Genomic DNA, 23,791 nt, shown 5'->3' on the forward strand with positions numbered 1-23,791 from the left:
TTCCAGACAGAATTCAGGATTTTAGATTAGTTCCCCTTGTAGAATTAATCAGTCCAAGTTTTTCTGCTGAAGGGGAAGTCTTGACTCTGGGGAATAGAAAGTATCTTCTTAATCGTCTTCAGGATCAGTGTCAGAAAGTTGAGGAAACATAAAGAGAGAGATTCAACTGCAAAGTAAGAGCAATCTCAACTAAAGCTCAAGGTTAGTCTCGATTGCGTTCAATTAGCTCAAGGTTAGTCTCGATTGCATTCAATCAGCTCAAGGTTAGTCTCGATTGCGTTCAATTAGCTCAAGGTTAGTCTCAATTGCATACAATTAGCTCAAGATTAGTCTCAATTGCATACAATTAGCTCAAGGTTAGTCTCAATTGCATTCAATTAGCTCAAGGTTAGTCTCGATTGCATACACTCAGCTCAAGGTTAGTCTCAATTGCGTTCAGTTAGCTCAAGGTTAGTCTCAATTGCATACAATTAGCTCAAGGTTAGTTTTGATTGCATACAATTAGCTCAAGGTTAGTCTCAACTGCATACAATCAGCTCAAGGTTAGTCTCGATTGCATACAATCAGCTCAAGGTTAGTCTTGATTGCATACAATTAGCTCAAGGTTAGTCTCAATTGCATACAATCAGCTCAAGGTTAGTCTCAATTGCATACAATTAGCTCAAGGTTAGTCTTGATTGCATACAATCAGCTCAAGGTTAGTCTTGATTGCATACAATTAGCTCAAGGTTAGTCTCAATTGCATACAATCAGCTCAAGGTTAGTCTCAACTGCATACAATTAGCTCAAGGTTAGTCTCAATTGCATTCAATCAGCTCAAGGTTAGTCTTGATTGCATACAATTAGCTCAAGGTTAGTCTCAATTGCATACAATCAGCTCAAGGTAAGTCTCGATTGCATACAATCAGCTCAAGGTTAGTCTCGATTGCATACAATTAGCTCAAGGTTAGTCTCAATTGCATACAATCAGCTCAAGGTTAGTCTCGATTGCAAACAATTAGTTCATTAATGTAAGTTTGTAATTATTGTTGAATTTATACATTTTAAATTCATAATTCAATTTGTCATTGAGTTCAGAAATTAATGTGCATGTTTTATGATTCATATGTTGTAAGAATGTCATACAATATTTTATTATATGAATGAACTCAGATTTAGTTGTTTGTATGTAAAAGAAATCCATGTTTCCTCTGATGCAAATTGTGTGTGAAGGGGCAAATTTCTGGTGATCGATGAAGTACACATTAACTTGGGCTAGAGAACAATTAATTAGATTTATGGGGACAGGCGAGTATGAAGTCGCCATGCTGCCATGATCAGTAACATCTTTTCAAGGGGAGAATTTTATTCTTAATTAAGCATTTGTTTATTTAGCCAACAGAAGACTGGTGGAGACAAAAGATAACTTCGATTCCATAGTGTAAATGTCAGGATTGAAAGATTGCAGAACTCTGTTACTCAAATTACAAGGTCAAGTTGACCACGACTTTGGCACCTCTGGAAAAAGGCAACAAATATATTTAATTCTGATTGGTTAAGCTAAATAAGGGGCATGTTTCCCACACTAAATTTCCTAGTTTTAATATCGCCGTATCGAAAATTTTAATCAGTCTAAGCTTTTCTGCAAGAGAAAACAAGGATAAGAAGACCACAAAAGTAAATTTGGGACAAATCCTCTTGTAAAACTGTTGTCCAAGAGGACTGTTGTCGAGGAAAACCGACAAACAAATTTGGCGGTAGAAGCGAGGAACGCTGAAAGCTCAAAGGTGTTTGTGACAATTCCATATAATTTGTTGATGCCATACATAATGCTTTGCTGAATTTATTTACTTATATTTGCATGAATCTATTTGCTACATTTGTATATCAATTTGCTTTATGAAGTGTAGCTGTGATGAGTTTACGCATAGGAAGTCATACATTAATCCTCTGTAGATAAGTTTGAAAAATTGTTGGAATTTGTCTTCTTGTTTGCATAAGAATTAGGTTCTAAGAATTTCATGCATTACATTAATTAATGAGTTACGAGAATCTGTGTGAATTCACTGAATTTAGAACATTTCACGTGTGATTAAGGTTGAATGTGTATTGACTGAAATTCACGTAGTAACCATGTAATGTATTTCATTCATTCCCTTGTGTAAATTGAGGCTGGCTCGGAACCGTTATGCCTCGTGTGGTGTTAATGCATGATAAATTAGCCATTAAACTAACTAGGGTCGTTATAGGACATGTGGGGCAAACCAATAGCCTTAGCATATGTTTAGCACTGACAGTAAGATCTGATGAGTGGGGATAATGCAAGCCCCTGTTAACATAAACAACAGAAAATTTAGGTTGTCTCTATTTTTATTTTTTCTAAAGTGGAGAAAATAGCTCCTGCAACGTATTAACTCTGAGACGTATCCTGTGACATATTATCCCTGTGACGTATCCTGTGATGTATTAACTCTGAAACGTATCCTGTGACGTATTATCTCTGTGACGTATAGTGAGACGTATTATCCCGAGATCCAGGTATCTGTGAATATACGTGCTATGCACAGAGTTGAGGACCGAAAGAGACAACACAGAGGGGAGTCGAAGCAACAGCTACAGTGGAAGTGGAGTGAACCGAAGAAGCAGGTTGTGCAATTGTACAAGGCATTGACTTCGATTGTTCACTTGATCCTATGATGAACTAATTCTATCAGTAAAACAGATTGGCTACTTTATTTCAATATATTTGTGTTTTGTAATTCGGTGAAAGTTATATTTCTAAAAGCAGAGTATATTCCCGATGTAATGAATTCTCACAGTTGTTTTATGTAATTGATTAAATTGTTGTTTACATGTACAGGGGCTCTTTTTTATATCTCTGCTCAGATCTCTATCTATTCCACCTGTAAGTTTCACCACTTATATTTATATTTACTCAAACCGGGCAATAACATGGAGGGTGGTCAACCTCTAGATAACAATAACCAAATTAAGTGGACACCTTGAAAGAAGGTACAATCCGCCAACCCACAAACCTCTTGCAAGAAGAGGGGACTTTGTGTAAGGTTTCTATAAAGTGGACCATGGGTTGCTTACATTGTGTGAATATATAAATTATCTATCTTAAATGATTTGTATCATTTATGTTGAGGATTGATTTTTCTATGTCCAAAAATGTATGTCTGTGAATTGCAAATTAGCAAAGTAACGTACATATGATAAGGATTGAAGTCCATTAATTTGTGTGTAATTATGTTATTAATTCTTTCCAAATGAACTGATGGTGTAGCATTTGGAAAGTGTGTCTACTGATAGGTCAGTTGGTAAATTGATGGCCACAGTGAAACAATAATAGTATTAGAGGGTTAATTATGTCATTGTCAGTTAAGAATGCAGTAGCCACTAACAAGACATTAATTTATGATAACAGATTATTTGTGTATTAGTGAATGATCATAGCTAGTTCTATTAAGTTCACTAGACAATATTTGTCACGAGAGTGGGAATATTTGTTGATCCCAGAAGAAGACAAATCTGACATGTATTTAGGCTGGGTGCTATATTTAATTTTTCAAAGGAAAAGAAAATAGCTCTAAACACACCTGCATTGTGGGTAAAAGAGTACAGTCTGCAATCAAGAGGCTGATGACCCAAAAAGGCTCGAGAGAGAAGGAAAAAGAAGGAAATGCTGAACAATCACCAGCAGTGATTTGGAAAAGATCAGAAGCACCAGGTAATGCTGAGTACAAAGCAAGACAGCTGCTACTACCATATTTATAAGTCTTTGGTATGACTGCTGCAGTTTGAACCTGCGACCTCCCACATCCAGGCAGTCACTCTAACCACTGAAGCCACGGGAGCATTCCATCCACAAAAACTTGGTAAATGTAGATGGAGAATTTGAGTTAAGATATACACAAATTTTTTTCTTTTTTTTTAGTCACAATTACCTTGATGTTGAGCTATTCACCCTGAAATTGATAAAGTTCTTCCTTACTGCAACTGCAAGCCATCCACAAAGTTTGTAGATAGTAGATAACATAAGTTATTTTGCAGAAATGGAATTGGTGACAGATGGATGGACTTTATAACACACTCTGCCTTATGGTAGGTGTATTAAAATGGAACAACTTAAGCAGTATGTTTGATGTTACATGTACTATGAATAAATTTCAAAAACTTAAAATTTTTAGATTCAGCGACTACTGAGACTCTCAAATGCAGTAACCAAACATATAGGCATAAAATAAAATTTCCTATTCTCAAATTTGTTTAATCTTGACAATATCAATTTAGAAAACACACACAATCACATCAATAATTACTGACTTCTCTGCTGAAGAATTACATTCACCAACAGCAGCAATGTGATGATTCATCAGAACTAAGGATTCCTGTAATGTACATGACACAGCTGGGTCACATGATATCTGATCACCTAAAAGAACCCAGCAGCAAAGAACTTCTGCCATGAAATAACAAGTGCACTTACTACACATCTCCAAATAAAAGGTTTGCCTATACATCGTCTATCTGTGTATGTAATGCACAAAATTGGTATGAGCTAAACCAAGACCTACGGTCCCTACAGTCCCATAATGCGCCAACAGATCAAAGTCTATATTGATCTAACAGTGACTATGGGATGACAGCTCCAGAGCCATGCTTTTAAAAATGGCCATATCAGATGTTCCATATTGCAATATATGCATAATGAGATCTTCAAATGCATCCATATGAGAAAATTTTTATATCACTTCAATGGCAATACAATTGCAGGTATCACCACTGTCACAATATAATTTCTGGAGCTACTTTCTTTTCCAATTTAGGTAATATATGTCCTTTTATATGGCTTATATATATACCTAGTCCTAATAAGAGGGCCTCAAGGGAGAATAGTCCTTGACTAATGAGTCACCCTCTGTAAACAAAGCACCATTATTATTATTATTATTATTAACTGTTCTTCTTGTACTCTCTCTCTCTCTCTCTCTCTCCACATCAGGATTAACAGATCCTAAAATATGCCAATAATGTACATTTCTGTAAACAATAATAATGTCCATAACAAATGCAAACAAAAACACTTCAAACAACAAGAATTAGGTTTTAAGCATTCACTTACTTAAATAATTTACCACATGAATCATGCAAGTTGTCACTGACTGAACTTACCTCACCTGTTTTTATTAAATATTCAGTTGTCGTACCTGTTTGTAACACCCAATGACAAATAGTAAAACATTTTATGGGCAAACACTGGATTTAATGCTAAATAATTTTTTAAAGCAATTTTAAATCTCCTCACACTCATGATTATGTTTGAAAACTATGATGAAATTAGGAATGAGTGAGTGTTAATTGCCAACAAAGATTAAATGATGATCAATGTTTGTTAACAAACTAGGCAAGTTGCCATAGTAGCTCTGTAGTTAGTGTGCAGGACTTGTGACTGAAAGGGTGCAGGTTCAATGCTACCATTGGAACAGACAGGTGTGTTCCTCTACCATGTGTGTTCCCAAGCAAGATACTTAAATTCAGGATAATTTAGTGGTAAAATGATTAATCAATCCATTCTGTATTGATAATTTTGTCATATCAATACACATACTGTTTTAAAAAAGTGAAAAATCAATAGAAAACAATATTTACCCATTGCAAGTTGCTATAATCTTCATTAGTCATAAATAATTATTAGCAATTTACCTTTTTTTTCCTCTTTAAATTGCGAATTCATCAGTGAGCTGTCACAGGCACTCATTTCTATCAGTAAAAAGGAAAACTATTGGCAATGGTACTCCCCTTCCACAAATTAATGCAAGGTGACTCACTGATGTGGTTTGAAATCAATCCCATTCTGGTTCTATACAAATTATTTTTATCCTGTCTGCTCATTCATCCACTGGTAACATAAATCAACATAAAGGATAGATTCCAAAATTTGTTCCCATGTATGATTTAAGTATTTTACCCATCATTTAACAAATATTTTACTTGAAGTTTCTTAATTCTGGCCATCTTGCATAGCCTATCGTGTGCAGAAAAATGGTATTAAACCCCACCCCACCCCACCCCCAACAACAACAACAACAACAACTTGAAGTTTCTGTCACTTGGTATCTTGTCTACTTTGATAGATTTGAAGACCTACCATATATACATGCTTATAAGTTGAATCAAACTGCAAACAAAAAAGATTCTGATTAACTGCAGCATAATGCACCTGCAGATCAGGGTCTATATTGTTTGATCTACTTATTGCTTTTAACAAATTGCACAGAATCAGATTGTACATTATGTGACAGCAGATATGGGTCTATGCAGTTTGCAGTTGGACTTGACTTATAAAGCAAGGGTACATGTATATGGTACACTTCTGGTGTATCAGGGTGCAAAATATGCTGCATTCAATTCTGACTGGTAGTTATCATTAGTTCTACCTCAGGGTAAAGAATACCAACCAGTAAGAACTGAATGAAGTTGTTGTTGCTGTAGGGTTTAACGCCATTTTTCAATACATGATAGGCTGTACATGGCGGCCAGTATTAATGATGAAGAAGAACCCGGGGAAACCCTGGAAAAAACCAACGACCCACGAGAAGCTGCTGGCAAGCTTTCTCACATACCTACATTGGCTGAATCCGTGACTCGAACCCACGCAGACAGAGGTGAGATGGCAGTGATCTGTAACGGAGAGCGCTTTAGACCACTCGGCCACTCAGGGCCCCAGAACTGAATGTAACTGATTTTACAGTGTGACACACTGGAAGTGCAGGTGTCCAAACTTAATCCAAAAAGATACAAAGCAACAGAATATTTTTTAAAAGTGGCTATTAAATGATTAGTAAAGCACTAAAATCACACATAGAGAACAAGTCTAGAACATTTTCAGTATGTGTTTTACCAGTGATTCAACATGCAGACGCGACAAAACCATTAGCATGGAATCAGCAAGGGGGTAGATGTCAAACTGCATGAGTTAGTCACCCTTGTGTTAATATTTTGAATGGGAGTGGGTACTGTCAATAGTTTTCATTTCTCACTTAGTTGGAGCAGCAATAACAAGATTTTCAAGATGGCCACTGTGGTAGCCATACTGGATGTCTAAGCGGCACCTTGTCATTTAAGACCAACTAGACACCATAAGAAGTCTTACAGTGAAAACCCCATGCAAGTATGACATTCTTTTCAGGCACTGCAGCAATAAAAATATTTTCAAAATGGCTGCTGAGGCAGTTAGACTGGATGTTAGATGAGCACCATTTTCATCAAGAAACAACTAGAGATTTCAAGTCATAAGAATTCCTTTAGTGAAAACTCCATGCTGATATGAGTATCCACTCAGGAGAAATAAGGATAACAAGATTTTCAAGTTCACCACTTTGGTGGCCATATAGGGCATCTCAGCAGAACCATTTTCATACTGAACCAATTAGACCTTGGAATGCATGTATAAAATTTCATGGCAATCCTCCATGTAGTTTAGGAGTAGTGATAAACCTGTTCTAATGGACAGATGGACAACATGCCTTCCTGTAAGCTTTTCTGGTCTTTGACCAATTGAGCTTAAAAACTACACTATGATAGCATCAAAACTACAATAAGCTCCAAGCAATAACTCTAAAATAAAATGTGGGTGTACTGTGATTTGTCAATATAAGCATCTTTAGGATATCACTAATATTTACCAACTTTCATGGCAATCCATTAAAAACTGCAGTACTAGTTATACAAAACACTTTGTGTGATACAAAGCATTACGATAAAAAACAAAAAGGGCAGTAACTTAAACAAAAATTGCAGGAGCAAAGTGATGTTTTGATGACCATAATGTTTACAGGAGTTCTCAACAGATATTATGTACTTCTGACAGTAACAGGTGTAAGGTGAATTTGTCTGCATTTGCTACATGCAGTGTAAAAATGTTGGCATACCTATCTACTATTTTAATGTATTTTTCGCTGACATTTCTTTACATGTTTTAGTTGTGGAAATTGAGTATGATCTTAGCACACAGCTGATTAAAATAGCTGACCCATGTCCTTGAAAAAAATAGCCTGAACTATTCCAAAGGACAATAACTGTAGAAGGTATTACAACAGGGTAAATGAATATTCCCAGAATAGGCAATACCAGCTTCTGAAAATGCAATGAAATGTATTAAAAAAAATTATATATAAAGTTTTAAAAAAGTTAACTACTAGTTTTTGGGTTTTTTTGGGTTTTTTTTACAATTTACATTTGATGTCCTGGAAGTGAAAATGCCCAAACAGAGCTAGCAGTTTTATGTATATGTGCATATCTGAAGTAGGTCCAAGATGTATACTTTATAACCCTAATTACAACCATCAATTGTACACCAAAAAAGGAGGCATTAAAAGTTCTCTTAGCAACATCTACGATATACAAGGTCTCTTTTCAACAGTTAGGATGAACAGTGAGGAAATCCTGTGATATTCTTTTTCTTTCAAACTTAAACCCTATGCAAAGTATGAAACTCCAGAGCACCACCTACCAATTTCAATAGTAACCAATCAAGAACTGTGGGACTAATTGCTCTAACAACTGCCAGATGGAAGGATACAAGGACTACTACATGTGAGGTTTACCAAGGAAAATACTGAAATGTATCTGCACTGTATGATCATGATAGCCTTATGGGAAATTACTACTATTTAGATATCTGAATTATATCTTGCAAAATATATACAACAATCAAGTTATACCATTAGCAATGATGTATGACACATGGAACTACCTTCAGGTTAATATGCTGGTACTCAACACTAAGATAATGAACTCTGAATTTCATGGGTCAGAATTTATGAATGAAATGAACTACATGGGAGGAGGGGGTAGCTGTTTTAAATTTCTGATCAGCTCTGATATTTTTAATTATCTTCAACATGCATATAAATCCAATTTCCTTTAGATAAAGTTACAGTACTATATATATATATATATATATATATATATATATATATATATATATATATATATATATATATATATATATATATATATATATTGCATAAATGAAATTTTTCTTGTGTCAAGTTTGCAAATTTAAATAGAGAACAAGTCAGCAAATGGATTTTAAAGAAAGTTACAGTTGTGTAATCAGGGTTTATCAATTTTTTTTTCTCAGCAACTTGTCTCAGAAAATTCACCTGTTCCACCCTGCATTTTTCACTTGTCCAAAATTGTAATCTCTTGTCTAGCTTCAATTAGATGGGGTTTTTTAAATCAATATTAATAATTAAAGAGCCAATGCACAACATATTCATTTCTTTAAAGATAAATTTTTAAGTTTTTGTTACTGCCAAATTATCCTATATACACTTGTTGGGATAAAGTAGCAACAATACTTCCATCTACATGAATCGAAAGGAATTTACTGGAATTCAGACCTTCCCCAATTTATTCTCTCAAGACATCACTGATTGACAGAACAAATTCTCTTGCCCTAAGCCTGTACTTTCTCTTGGATTGCACAAAGCATTTCCAATTTTTTTTTTAAATTATTGGACTAGCGTGTAGACTATGTTAAAGAGAGCTCTCATTTTATTATTCATTTGATCCTGATTTAGTTTTAAAATGACCTTTCATACTTGAGTTTTATCAACATTAACTACAGGGATTTTTTACACATGTTGGCTACTGTCATGCATATACTGTGCTGCAATGGCCTTGTGAGGTAAAAAACCATCATGAGACTTGACTGATTCAATCCTGAACTTATCTGCTTCATTGACAAACTCACTGGCTGAATTTCCAACCAGTGCCAGTTTGGGATGTTATTAGCAATAACAACAAAACATCTTTCCTCCAGAGTCAATGAACTGAAGCTATGGATAATTATCTACCCAATGTGGGTGAAAATTTCTGTGTCTCTTAGTCGTGTCAATTTTGATATTTTTTGCTGCCATGGAGTCTGACTTATGTCTCTCTGGATGAACAGTTACCTCACACTCAGGGCAGACTTACATTGTATCCATCTATTTTCACTTGAAACTTTCTTCTGTGAATCCTCCTTATGGCCTTCCTTGCTTAAAATAATTTAGTAAACTCATTTTGACTCAACAGAACAAATCATCTCATTTATCTACTTCTACTGAAGTGATCATAGCAAATACTTTGTTGTTTGAATGCAAATACAGATGGGGCAACAGGTGGCCAAGTGGTCTAAAGTGTCCACCTTTACTGATCACAAAATCACCTAATTTATCTACTTCTACTTAAGTGATAATAGGAAACATTTCGTTGTTTGAATGCAAATACAAACAGGGCAATGGGTGGCCAAATGGTCTAAAGTGTCCATCTTTACTGATCACTGCCAACTCACCTCTGTCCACGTAGGTTTGAGTCTCAGACTTGGACAATGTGGGTTTCTGAGAAAGTTTGCCAATAGCTTCCTATGGGTTGGTGGTTCTTACCAGTTATACTGGCCGCCATGTAAAGCCTATCTTGCACTGAGAAAGGCGTTAAAACCAGCTAACACTGACCACTTCTTTAAGGTAATTGTTTTACTTCAAATGCAATACCACATAATGAAGTCAACAACTGTATAATCAATAAAAACAGTTAAAGACTCATTACTGTCATATAATAAGTTTGTAAAGTAAACAGATTCTTAAGCTGCTAAAGCGTCTTTCATCAACTTCATTGCACTGGCTCAATGGATTGAAACCAAAGGGTGATCCACTCAGGAATGTCTGTGTTGAGAAAACACAAGATAACAAAGCAGTTTAAAGCACAAATAATTAATCAGGCTGGATTTGTTAGTCTTAAGTTTTCTGATTGGCTGACAATTTGGTCAGTTAGCCCACTATGCAGTCAAGCAGTAATCAATGACCACTCACTGTATTATCACAGGATACGAATAAAAAAATAGAGGTGGATTTAAGTAGTCACTATGCTTAAAGTCATGAATGGCCAAATAAAGGTAGATTTAAGTAGTCACTATGCTTAAAGTCATGAATGGCCAAATAAAGGTAGATTTAAGTAGTCACTATGCTTAAAGTCATGAATGGCCAAATAAAGGTAGATAAAGTGATTCAAGTTGGCAAAAAGCACTTAAATTCATCTGTCCGACTTTGAAAATGTATAGTCCCAGAATACTGGCTATGGGATTTGATCAGTCCAAGTAATGATTCAGAAATTATAAATATGCCATTGGTGTATTCAATATTACTATATAAAGTTTCGTGGAAAAAATGAAATGATGATGATTTTGAAATATGTGTTTCTGTAGGTACAAACATTTGCCATACTATATAGAAGCAGTGTTAAATAACAAAGTGTCATGAAGTAGTTAAAAAAGAAAAAATGTAAACCAGTGTTAACTGTCGGAGTCTATGTTACACAGAATACTGGATGCTGTTCAGGACATACAAACCATAAGATCATAGGAAGGACTGTTGGCAGTGGACATTATAATTTAATACATCATAATGAGTCTTAAACATTCTTCCATACAGCTATAATCTTCAATGCTCCAATTTTCCTTTCACATACAATACATATTAAGGATCAAAACAGTCCAAAATATCTCTTAAATCTTCTGTAAGGACACCTGTGTCATCTCTAATAAAATCTGGGATTTCCTTGAAAATGTAAGTCTTTCTTTTACTTCAAATTTTTTCATCAAATTGTGATTAATGAGTACCATTAAAAGCTTAATCTTCTTTCTTGCCAGCATCTCACAAAAACTGTTATACTGCCCAAATATTCAAGAAATGTGTGCTAAATATTAAATCTCAGTCAGAGGAGCATGAACACATTTTTCTGTGACCTATTGATTAGCACATTTAAAGATGAGTGTATTCATCTAAATTAATTACTGTATGTATGCAACAGGAACCAAGAAATAGACCTACACAAAAATTTCATGAAAAAAATTACACCCCAAGTCAAACTGGTGCAAAAAATCAATACCTGACATAATACAGTGTGACCCCACTATAACATGGTGGTTGGGGTCCATAGAACCCAACCGTGTTTTAGACCAAATCATGTTATAACCAGCCTAGTGAGTAAGCAGAAGAAATTGATGCGTTCACCTAAAATGAGCGGGGGGTATTACAAGTTGTCTCAAAAATACATGCCTTTGATCGAATGAAGACAAACTAATCTAAAAAATTGTATATTAACAACTTACATTTATGTAGCACAATCCATAATCCATTAAGTACTGTACATGTATATAATAAATCCATAAATTCAAACACAGATCACATATTACGAACTTCATTTATGACTCACATCCCATTCAAAAATACAAATAACACATAAATAAAAACTTGGTAGCCCTTGTTTGATTTATATCCTATTGTCACTAAACAATTTACTACAACTGTCATAAGTAGCTGGTGGCTATAGTTGTTTTACATGCTACATGTACGTGTACTTAAATTTGCAACCACTTCAGTGACCTAGTGGTTAAAATGTCCGCTTCAGATGTGAGAGAGGTCGTGGTTCGAATCCCTGCTGAGTCATTATAAAGACATATAAAACTGGTACTTACAGCTGTATCACTAGGCACTCAGCATTAAGAGGTTAGTATTAGGTCTGGTCAGCCTAGTGTCATGATAACAAGATTGAGTCGAACATGATGCTACATGTCTGCAGCATGATGCCCCAGTGATAGACATCACTATAAGCTGCCAAAACCCAGACAGCGTAGTGATATGACTGATTTTTATTTAAAGCTACACTAAAAATCCAAATCATACACACACACACACACACACACACACACTTAAATTGGCCTAGATTTTGGTCAGCTGGAGACATATCATCTTGCTGAGGCTACCCTGTTCGTGAGGCTATTCAAAGGAAAATGAAAGCTTGAACAAATAAAAACATTTAATATCTTTACAACATACCCCAACTTCAATTAACTTGATAGCTAGATATTAATGATTTCAAAAGATCGGAAATTTGTTTTATGCCACCGTTGGTAGTGAACATAACCATTTAAAAAAATCTGCAAAAATGAAAATTTCATGGCACAATAAACTTGTTCCCATCACATTGGAAAATGCAACAATTCATCGGACTCCATTGCTTTTATTTAATTTTGATGCTGACTTCCTTTGAGAAAAGGTTCTTTGTTTTTTATTGAAGATTGTAATCGGCTATCTTTGATAAAAGGTGAATGTGTTAATCAAGTTACTACTAAAGGGCAGTTTTGGAGCACCAAACAGATGTCCATTTCTTATTGCAGTGGCAACATCAAATAATTGCTGAACATTGATTGAGACTGAATATTTTTTCATTTGCTTAGTATTTATACATAACGATTGGTGCTTCAAAGGTAACTAGTTTTCTTTGAGGCTTCAGCAAAATTGTTTTTTCTGGATACATTTTAAAAATAAAAAGAATTAGCCATTGTTTGGTCGATTGTAGCAGTTACTGTTCCTGCCTCCAAAAGTAGGTTGATTGTAGTTAGTACTGGTAGGATGACAAAAAAGTACATTTCCATTATTTTGTTCGTTTGGGGGTTTTTCTGGGTTTTTTTGAAGGGGGTACATTTCTGGTAGCAGAGTGATGATGCCTTTCACACATACATCAAAAATTTAAAAAAGGCCAACAGACGATCAATACACAGGTGTTCTGTTCTTGCAGGGATTACTAAGAAAATGTGAGTGTTCTGAAGGGTTTAATTTATAAGTGAAAAGAAGAGGAAATTTACTTAACATCCACATACAAAGGTCATTCTAAATAAATATATGAATTACTAGTGAACGATAGTTCAATACCATTTTATCTGAACAATCCATTATAAGATAGCGCTTATCTGGTTGATCTCAGCTACAAGAAATGTCAACAACAAAAACAGGGTGGAGATCTCACAGCATACAGTACGATGTCAGAATAAGTGGATTATGATAAAACAATGCACTGTTTAGATGATTTGTCAATATGAACAAAAAATTTTTGTTATCTAACAAAGAATAAATTAAAGAGCATTTTATATCCTGGTTCCTCTGAAGGTTGTATGTACAAGTTTAAACAGCCAGCAGTGTCACCATTTTGTCACCAGTAAGGAAAATAAATCACAATTTTGCAACAATGGTGAAGCCCAGTGTGATCGCTGAATAACTGTTTCAAATGTAATTTTTCATACCGTTATGAAAAAAAACTTTTCTTGTGTACGAGTAAACTTTCTGTATATGAAATTCAGGAGCCATGCCACAATTGTCTTATATTAGAATTCCTACATGATCTCTTCGTACTTTTAAGAAAGAAAAATTAATTTTCATGTATAAGAATAATAAATGTACATGAAATTTCATGAGCCATGCCACAATTATGTTATATCCAAATTTGTGTTATAATGGAGCATGCTATAGCAGGGTTACACTGAAATATTGAAGAGTAGGCAGGCATTCACAACCTTTGATCACATGATACTGTGCAAACATCAAGGAAAAAGGCTGTTGATTTCATACCAGGGCTTCAATACTTGGACAGGTCACTTGCCTTGGTCTGTCCATGGGAAGGCACCTACTGGTAGATCCCATTTCCCCTGCATGATATAGCCAATAATGTTAAAACTGACACAAATAATATCTTGACCATATTAGCACTTATTATATACATCATACAGAGTTTGTCTGCACTGAGATAAAGTAGGTCTCCGAGACTTAGGTTACTGTTGACAGTGATGAGTGGTACTCACCAAGATATATGCACACATTGCTTGCATAGCTGTACGTGCAATAGTAACAAAGATATGAATTCAATGTGAAAACTGATAATTCATCATCATCATGATGCCACATCCACCACTAATGATAATGAAAATAATGATAACAATGTCAGAAAAGAAATCTGTATTATTCTCTTTGCAGGCGAAACATAAGATTTCGTTATTTCAGAATCTGCATTATTTTATTTCAGATTGATTTCATGCATAAAATAATAAGCACTACTAACATCTCTGATAAACAGCACATGGAATCTGCTTTTGAGCAGGTGTTACTGTCTGTAAAGAGTTAGCCATTATGACTAATACAGGCTTTACTAAGACCTGAAAGACTGGATCGATAAATACAGACATGCCTATAAAACAGATTATAAAAGACTAAATTCAGGAACCTTTTTCCTATGAGTCATCCAAACTATCTGATTAATGCTGCCTTCAAAAATCAATAGCCTAGAACAATACTGAATTGCAAATACCACATTTGCTTGCTTACAAGAGAGCAAATGTCAAGTGGAGCAATTCAAGATCAAAATTCTAACATACTAAGGCTTGACTACATATTTTCAACAAGAAGCTTTAATATCAGGGCCTTAGTAAAATGCTAAATTTCTATAAAAAATGTTACTGTAAATCATATGCATTTGAGCCAGTGGGATAGCAAATGCCCAAGCAACCCCTAGAATTAAGATGTGAATAGTATATTGAAAGACAAGTGTATCCAACTATAGTAAAACTATGTATGTGCGTTTACTAATTTTAAATTACATATAAATTGTTCTTTAAAAATTTAACACTAATTTTCTTTAACCAAAGTCTATTCAGTCCTGATTATTGAATCCTCTGCACCTTACATGTCAGTAAGAAACGTAGAGACAAAAATTATCTATCAGAATGGACTTTAACAATGGTGGCCATGCACTAAACATGGGTCAAAATAATAGTGTGTCGAGTGGAATCATCACAATCGAGGGTAGTACAAATTTGTTTATCAATAATGTGTAGCTTTCATTGTGACATCACAGCACTTGACATTTAATCTGGATTGTACTAGATTGCACCTTTAGGTTCATTTCATCCAAAAATGTTGACGTACTTTAACATTGATTTTGCCATATACACATCTCAGGGTGTCTAAATAATGATCTTGCAAAGGAACATGGATGTATATGAATCCAAATAAAGTGAATACTTGCCACTTAAAATTATGAGAAATCAAATTCTAAAAATGGACACCCATTACTGAAATAGTTGATGCTGAATGCCTACATGACCCATTTGACTTGTACTATAAATTAAGAACAGAATCCAAGAAATAGACCTTTGTATATTTGAAGATTAGTGTAACCATCGAAGCACAGACCCAGTGGGTGCTCAAAAGTCCCATTAAAAAACTTTTAAACAGGAAGAGGGTCCTAGAATTATGTTGGGGAGGGGGAGGGGAGGGAAGGGGTGCTGGAGGCCAGAATTTTTTTATATGTTACAGAGTTGGCCCAAAATATATAAAAAAACAGGATGCTGTCTGGACATATTTCATCAAATGCTATTGATCACATGTTATAAAAACAGTTCTTTCAAGGCTTCTCTATCTTCACTCAAATCTGATCTTGTAGGACATGTTTATTTGGAAGGGTTTATCATCCTAATTTTTTAAATAAATTTTTGACTATTACATTTTGTAACTTAAACTTTTAACTGACACAATAAAGCCATAATAGTGATAATATGCCATTAAACACAATGCATATCATTTATATCTGAAGGTACATCAGCATCATTTGTCCAATATTGAAAGGTCCTGATGCCAGAATACCTTCTATCAAAGTTGTTTAAATCCTGTTTCATGGCATCTGAGATGTAGTCATTTAAAGGCTAATGTGGGTATGTGAGAAAGCTTGCCAGTAGCTTCTCGAGAGTCGGTGGTTCTTTCTGGGTATTTCCCGGGTTCTTCCTCCACCACTGATACTGGCTGCCATGTATAGCCTATCGTGTGCTGAAAAATGGCGTTAAACCCTACAACAACAACAACAACAACAACCAATAGTGAAAGGTCCTTATGCCAGGATACCTTCTATCAAAGTTGTTTAAATTCTGTTTCATGGCATCTGAGATGTAGTCATTTAAAGGTAGGTCTATATTCAGTAACTGTGTCTATATTTGATGATGGACTGCCATCATCTGTCATCTGTATAAATTTCAAAGGCTTTTATGCCAGGGTCCTTGATGTTTGACAGTTTAAAAAGTGGTTTCAATGTTTTTCTATTATTAGTAACAGCAGCCATATTTTATATTGGATTTGGGGGTTAAATACTTACAGCTTAGTAACAGTTATAGGGTTTCTGTGGTAAAATTGGCAAGGAACAAGGAACCTGCAGACTGAAATTCAAATACATGTAAAATCAATATGAGTTTGATGTTATGTAACTTACTGTTGAATATTTATGTCTGCAGTGTGCAGACTGGTACATCTTGCATTGTCTGTGCAATTGATGGCATATTGGGTTTACAGTACATAAACATCATTTGTCCAATACTGAAAAGCCCTTATGCCAGAATGTTTTTCTTTAAAGATGGTCAAATTATGTCCAGTGGCATCTGAGATGTGTCATTTAAAGGTTGCTCTGTTTTTAGTATTTGACTGCCATCATCTGAATAAATTTCAAAGGCTTTTATGCCAGGATGCTTGCTGTCACATTTGGTCAAATTCAGTTCAACAATTTCTAAAAAGTGGCTTCAATGTTTTTCTGTTATTAGTAACAGCAGCCATATTTTACACTGGATTGCCTGGAGGGGGGAGGGTAAATACTTACAGCTTAGTAACATTTACAAGGTTTCTGTGCTAAAATTGCAAAGGAACCTGCAGACTGAAATTCAGATAAAATCAATATGGATTTGATGGTATGTAACCTGCTGTTCGATATTTATGTCTGCAGCGTGCAGGCTGATACATCTTGCATTTTATGTGCAACTGATGGCATATTGGGCTTATAGAATGTGGGAGTAATTGCAAGTACCATATTTTCTCTAGCTTGATTCTCTCCCATACTAAAAAAAATGCATCTAAATGATTGTATAATGCCAAAAAGTACAAATATATGTATGCAATTCTTATCTGACATATATAGCAACATGAAAACTATGTTATTTTATTCAAACCAATTATCTGAACATCAAAGACAGTTTCTGGCTGTGAGACTCCACAAAATAAACAACTACATGTACTTTGGTTACTATGTTTTTTTAAAAACCAAACCAAACATTTTTTGAAAATATGACTGAATTTTTAAAAAAATAAGATGTTAGAGAGAACATATCAACAGTATTATAATAATTTGATGGCATTAAAGGCAAAATCCAGGCATTTAACTTATAAATACATTATTTCTAAGCTATTGTACCAATTTTCACATCTGTTGTTTTTCAGATAATCAAGATAAATGAAAAAAATTCCTTTTCATCACAGGGTCATGCCATGTTTATCTAGGCAACCAGAAGCACACTGAATTAACAACAGTTCTCTTGTAGTAACATCACAGCACTAAGCATGTCTCCTTAATGATAACGACTGGGACCAACATGCTTTTATTTAAGTCTAGATTTCTTAGAGTGCTTTTGATCTGTACTAAATTGTTTGCACACTATATGTATAAAGATGGTTAGTAATAAGGAGATATATGTATCCATACAAATTGTATACATTTTTATTAACAGTAAATCAGTTCTTCTGCAGACATAATGATCTCAAATCTATATACGGTCCATTTTCATCAATCAAAATCCTTTACATGTTTGTGACTTAAGAAAGTTAGAAATAAACAAGTTCATACATGCATGAAAAAAGACAAATAATATGAATGCTGTCCTTTTCATTATTTGTTTTGTTAGTGAGTCAACATACAATATAATATGATGAACAATTGCATTTCATAAAATCAGTGAAAAGTGGGTTCAGTGGGTTCAAGGAGTGAATATTGCATCATGAATCAGATGCAATCGGTGGACAACAGCTCATTCTTTACACACTGTTATTTATAAAGTCATGTATCTCATAATTTGCATCTAAAACTCCTCTCATGACACTTACTCACACTTGCAATACTAGCATACTCTCTCTCTCTCTCTTGCCCACTATGCCCACCCACCATCCACACACACAACAACAGGGTTTAGGTCAAAACCTTAAAGCTCTAAGATAATAACAACCACAAGTATTGGTTACATGTCACAATGCTGCACTCTCTACAAGAAAACTGAGCCTCGTACATCAGAAAACATGATAAATTAAAGGCTGATCTCTCCTAAAGTTTAGAAGAAATCAGCCTTTAATTTCTCAATTTTTCTTTAGGCTAAATTGGTGGGCCATCTGTGCACTGTATTTGTGAAATTTATGTTACCTGCTTATCTGTAATGTACACACTGCACAACCATGCTCTTATTAAAAAGGATAGACTTTTGGACATCTCATTAACAAACCAAGAACAAAATTACACTTAATCAAATGTTTTGAGTTACAATTATGGATCAAAGGTACTTGTAGTCATGCATGTTTAAATTGTATTTTGTGATTGGCCTTTATCCATAATTGATGGTAGGATAAAGATATCTATTAGGTTTGAGTTCTGGATACAACATCACTTCTGACCTTTGAAGTTTCTAGAAACAAATTTTGTTTATAGTTTGACAGAAATTTACCAAACTTGTTGAGTTTTGCTCTTTTCTGTTACCTTGTGTAAGACCACAGAATCATAACATCACTAAGGTAGGGAGCTCTCAAAATACTAAAAGGCTGCCAACTCCTCTAATATGTACATACATATGGATGGGGTTTGTTTATAACATAGTTGGTGTGTGTTTATTATAATGAGCTTTCATCTCATGAGATTTATCCAGATCATATTTTTTAGCATACAGTGTATATATTGTGCTGAATATGATATATGGCTTGATGAGTGAGAGGCCAAAAGAACACTGCAGCATCTGTACTTTTTTTTTAGACCCAACATATTTTATGAGCAGGCTACCACGCAAATCAATTTAGCTTACTATATGGTCATTCTCTACTGTAATTATTTTACACTATTCTGTAATGCAGTCCTTTCATTATTCATCAATATCTGGAGACTATCCAACCTTGTAATTGTCTATGAAAGAGTTCAATACCAAAATGAAAGAATAATCAATATGAGGTTGCGCCAAGATCAATGTTTGACTTTTTAATACATAACTTCAGTCTCATTTGCTCAATACTGAAAGTCTCTTTAACTTCTGCACGTAAACCTTCCTCTACAGAATAATAGTGTACTCCCATTTCAATGTTTATGTTATTTTGTTGGGTTTTTTTAATAGGAGACAGAACTAGCACAAACAACTAATCTGAAAATAAGGTTTTGGGATATATTTTAATGTTCACTGCAGCAATGACCAACTGCTTCCTTATCTTCATCCAGAAGTGGTCAACTATAACCATCCACTATCCACTTGGCTAGGTTCAAGACCATTCAAAGGTCCAATTAACATTTTACAGGACAAAAGATGGAAGTTATCTCTAATTGCTACATAAAATCAAACTGATGCCATTTTACTATGGGGAAAGTTACCCTAGAAGACACTCAAGAATTTAGATGGAAATCAAAACAAGTCAATACAATTTTAGAGTAGCTGTCAGAATTATCCAAAGATGGAAAGAATGCAACTGCCTGGTTTGACATTAACTCCCAGAAATTCTCACCACAAGCCACCTTGGCAACCCTGAATCCAGCTTGTGTAAAATCAATGCTTACTGCACAGTTCAAAATGACATAATCATTTCATTATGATTTCATTGATATGAAATCATTTTTACCTGGATGTAATTAATGTTGCACTTTGAACCCTCCTGAGATATTATAAATAAAATGCCATAGTTGCAACATCAGTCTTTTATTAAATAATGAAAAATAAAAATTCTTGAATGATTTAAAGAATTACAATGACAGTCCTGTGTTATAAAATGATAAAGTCAATGAAACGTATTCAGGACTTAAGGAAATCTTTGGTGATTACAACTGCCATAAAGTGACCATGTATGCTTTTTATTGCAGAAAGCCAATGTGACTTCCAAAAAATAGAAATCTTTATATATTATTTTTAAATACTAATTCAGCAATTATTTTAGGGCCAATCAATGACAGGGTGCTTTTACCCATATTCTTCTTCATCTGGGATTTACATATTTTATAGGGCAAGCTGACTATAAAATTCAACTTGCCTTTGGGAAATCTGAGCTTGCCCCAAACATAATATCCCAACATGAGTAAAAAATAAGATAAATATGGGACACTTTAAGGAAATTGCTTTAAATTTATTTTATCATTTGTCTTCTTATCTTTGCTGGCACCCTGAAAGCAAATGCTGATAATTAAAGTAATAAAAAAATAAATATAGTATGTAAATAATACAGAAGAGCAAAGTCATTAATTTTCCAATCAGCTTGCCCTGGGGAAGGTGACTTTTATAAAATTGTAAATCCCTGGAGATCACAGTCAGACATATAAATTGATGAAAGTCACACAAAAAATTCTTTACCCTGAGAACTTGTGGATTTGTGAATACTTATCTTATCCATTTATTTTAAAATTATCATTTAGTCCTCCTGAAATCAACAACATGCATCTGTATATTTGACACATCAACTCATGAGACTGAGAACACTTATTCTGATCTATTTCATTGTGTGCTAAACAGTAAGTATGTATCAATTTCCTGTAATGTTCATACATTATACATAATGGATCACAAACACTGCTTGTGGGTTCTACATTTTTGGTACACTGATCAAACTTTGAACAAAGTTTTCCTTTTTGGTAGTTAATTGTCAAAGATAAGTGCCCTTTTATTTCCAAACACTCCTGTCAGACAAATCTCATGAATTATATTAGATACCTACTTACCTTAAAATATAGTACATGTATTACATATAGGAAAATTTTACCCAATGATATGAGCAGGTGGTGATATCCATCAAAACAATCTTTGACAAGATGATTGTTTGATGTCATCAAGCTCATAAGCTGCCAGAGGCTAAGTTAGGAACTGAAAGTTGGCAAATCCCAGATATATAAAAATATTATGATTACAATGTAATGGATAAATTAGAATATAAATATGTATTCATTATTTCTCAAAACTTGCTTTAAATAATAATCATTCACATTATCACATCTGCACAAGAAAAAGAAAGACGGTCTTGAGAATGATTACACAATGGAAATGGCATATGTTGGATGAAAGAAAGTGGACTGTTACAGTATGTAACATGAGAATGCAATACATAAAAACACTAAATAAAGCTTGCTGAAAATAAAGCATTAAAAATGGAACATGACACCTTTCTCCCCCTCTCACCCAATCTTTTGGGACTTGCCCACAGGCAAAAACCATGGAAACTTGAGTTTATCTAAGCCAAATTTGAGCTTATCCTGGGAGTCAGGTAAGTTGATTTGTAAATACCTGGGGATATATACTGAAGTAAGAGTAGCACAAGAAAAAGCACGCCAACATATACATTTTTTGTGGTTTTGGATTGCCTGGACCTTAAACTATGGAAAAACATCACACCCAAAAAATATTCCAACATTTCACAAACAAAATTTAAGTAAGGATGTTTGAAGTACAATACCTTAAAGGTAAAGGTAAAAACAAAGACTGTACCATTTATCAATATGTAACACAAAACACAACCTATGATATGATACATATCGATACATGTTTAAGGAATGAGGAGGCAAACAACTAATAATTATACATGGGACTTAAAGATTACAAGTAACTTTCCTAAGGCAAGAGTCATTTTATATCAATTCCACACTTCTTGTACCAATATGTGCATCAAAATAGCAAAATTACCAAATTACCAAAGCATCAGTAAAACATGTCACCCCTATGATTGCTATAATTCACATCGGAAGGTCAAATAGGTGTTCAAATTAACTGTACCCAATGATTACCACAACAGGGACAATAAAAATGATGTGCTGGCTACTTGTGCATTATTTACTGTTGATTCTGCACATATAATGCATTAGACAAAGCTGACATAGCAGATTTTGGTATACTGAGACAGACAGACAGACAGAGACTGAGATAGGATATTTAGTTAAATAAGTTCTTCAGTCAAGGATTATCTGAGATACTAGTAACACATCTGCACTGTCTTAACTCTTTGGAACCCTAAATTTAGCAAACACTTTAGAATCCTACATTCTGCAACTAATCTAATCACTGATGAGAAAATTATGTAACTGTAAAGAAGATATTAATCTATTGCAAATCGTGAAAATTTTCACAACCATGAAGTGAGTTTAATGTTTTGCTAAACATACGGAAACAAATATATTATTTCCTACATAATGTATTACCTGTAAATTTGTATAAACTTGACAAATGATCAACCAGATAACTTTTTTAAACTGGATGCTTTTTTAAAATCATAAATGAATGAAGGGAAAGGAAATACAAAAAATAACTCTTACAGATAAGGCATCAATTAGACCAAGAATGCAAGAATGATTTGTTAATCAACTTCACAAGAAGACAGAACATAAATAAATCAGGGCAGCAATTACAACAAGAACAAGAACAATAACAACAATAATAATAATAATAATAATAATATTAATCATCATCATCATCCTCATCATTATTATTAAACAATGGTACAAGTACTTAAAGTTCAAACCCTCACCTCATTTTGGTTTCAGCTGCAGTTCCTCCGCAATGTATCAATGCCCACTATGAGCCTCTCACAAGACAAGGTACAGCTTGTCAGTTGTATCAGTCATTGCCAATAAGGCACAAAATAACCAATAAAAGTCTTGTATTTATAAGCTAATAATAAGATTTTTTTTTCCCAAACCAAACTGATTAATGGGTTTTCTACATGTGTGAAGATCCCAAATTCAAAATTTGAACCATTCAGACAATAGATATTTGTGTTCAACTGATTGGAATATAACTGTTTGTGATCAGAGCTTAAATCAGCCCGTTTGAAATTTTCAAAATCCTGTCTATTAGAAATGGAAACAGATCAACTAAATGGCAATGTCATTGGCTATTAGAAAT

At 34.2% G+C, this 23,791-nt stretch overlaps 1 protein-coding gene across 4 annotated transcripts in view; it reads right to left on the minus strand.

Annotated features, from left to right (window-relative positions):
• The window catches only part of LOC149773124 (regulator of telomere elongation helicase 1-like), a 240,161-nt gene that overhangs the window by 184,174 nt on the left and 32,196 nt on the right, over positions 1–23,791 (minus strand). Inside the window, exon 1 of one of the 4 annotated variants that reach the window (XM_089946788.1) lies at positions 5,689–5,765. The exons of 2 other annotated variants lie outside the window; for them this stretch is intronic. The gene's annotated coding sequence lies outside the window, so the exon portion shown is untranslated. Of the gene's footprint in view, positions 1–5,107; positions 5,150–5,688; positions 5,766–23,791 lie in introns of those variants that run through there. One more of the 4 variants, XM_089946789.1, reaches the window with a different exon arrangement.

Source organism: Sinohyriopsis cumingii, unplaced genomic scaffold, assembly GCF_028554795.1.
Source record: "Sinohyriopsis cumingii isolate HCF-2022 unplaced genomic scaffold, ASM2855479v2 utg000881l, whole genome shotgun sequence".
Taxonomy (NCBI): Eukaryota; Metazoa; Mollusca; class Bivalvia; order Unionida; family Unionidae; genus Sinohyriopsis; species Sinohyriopsis cumingii.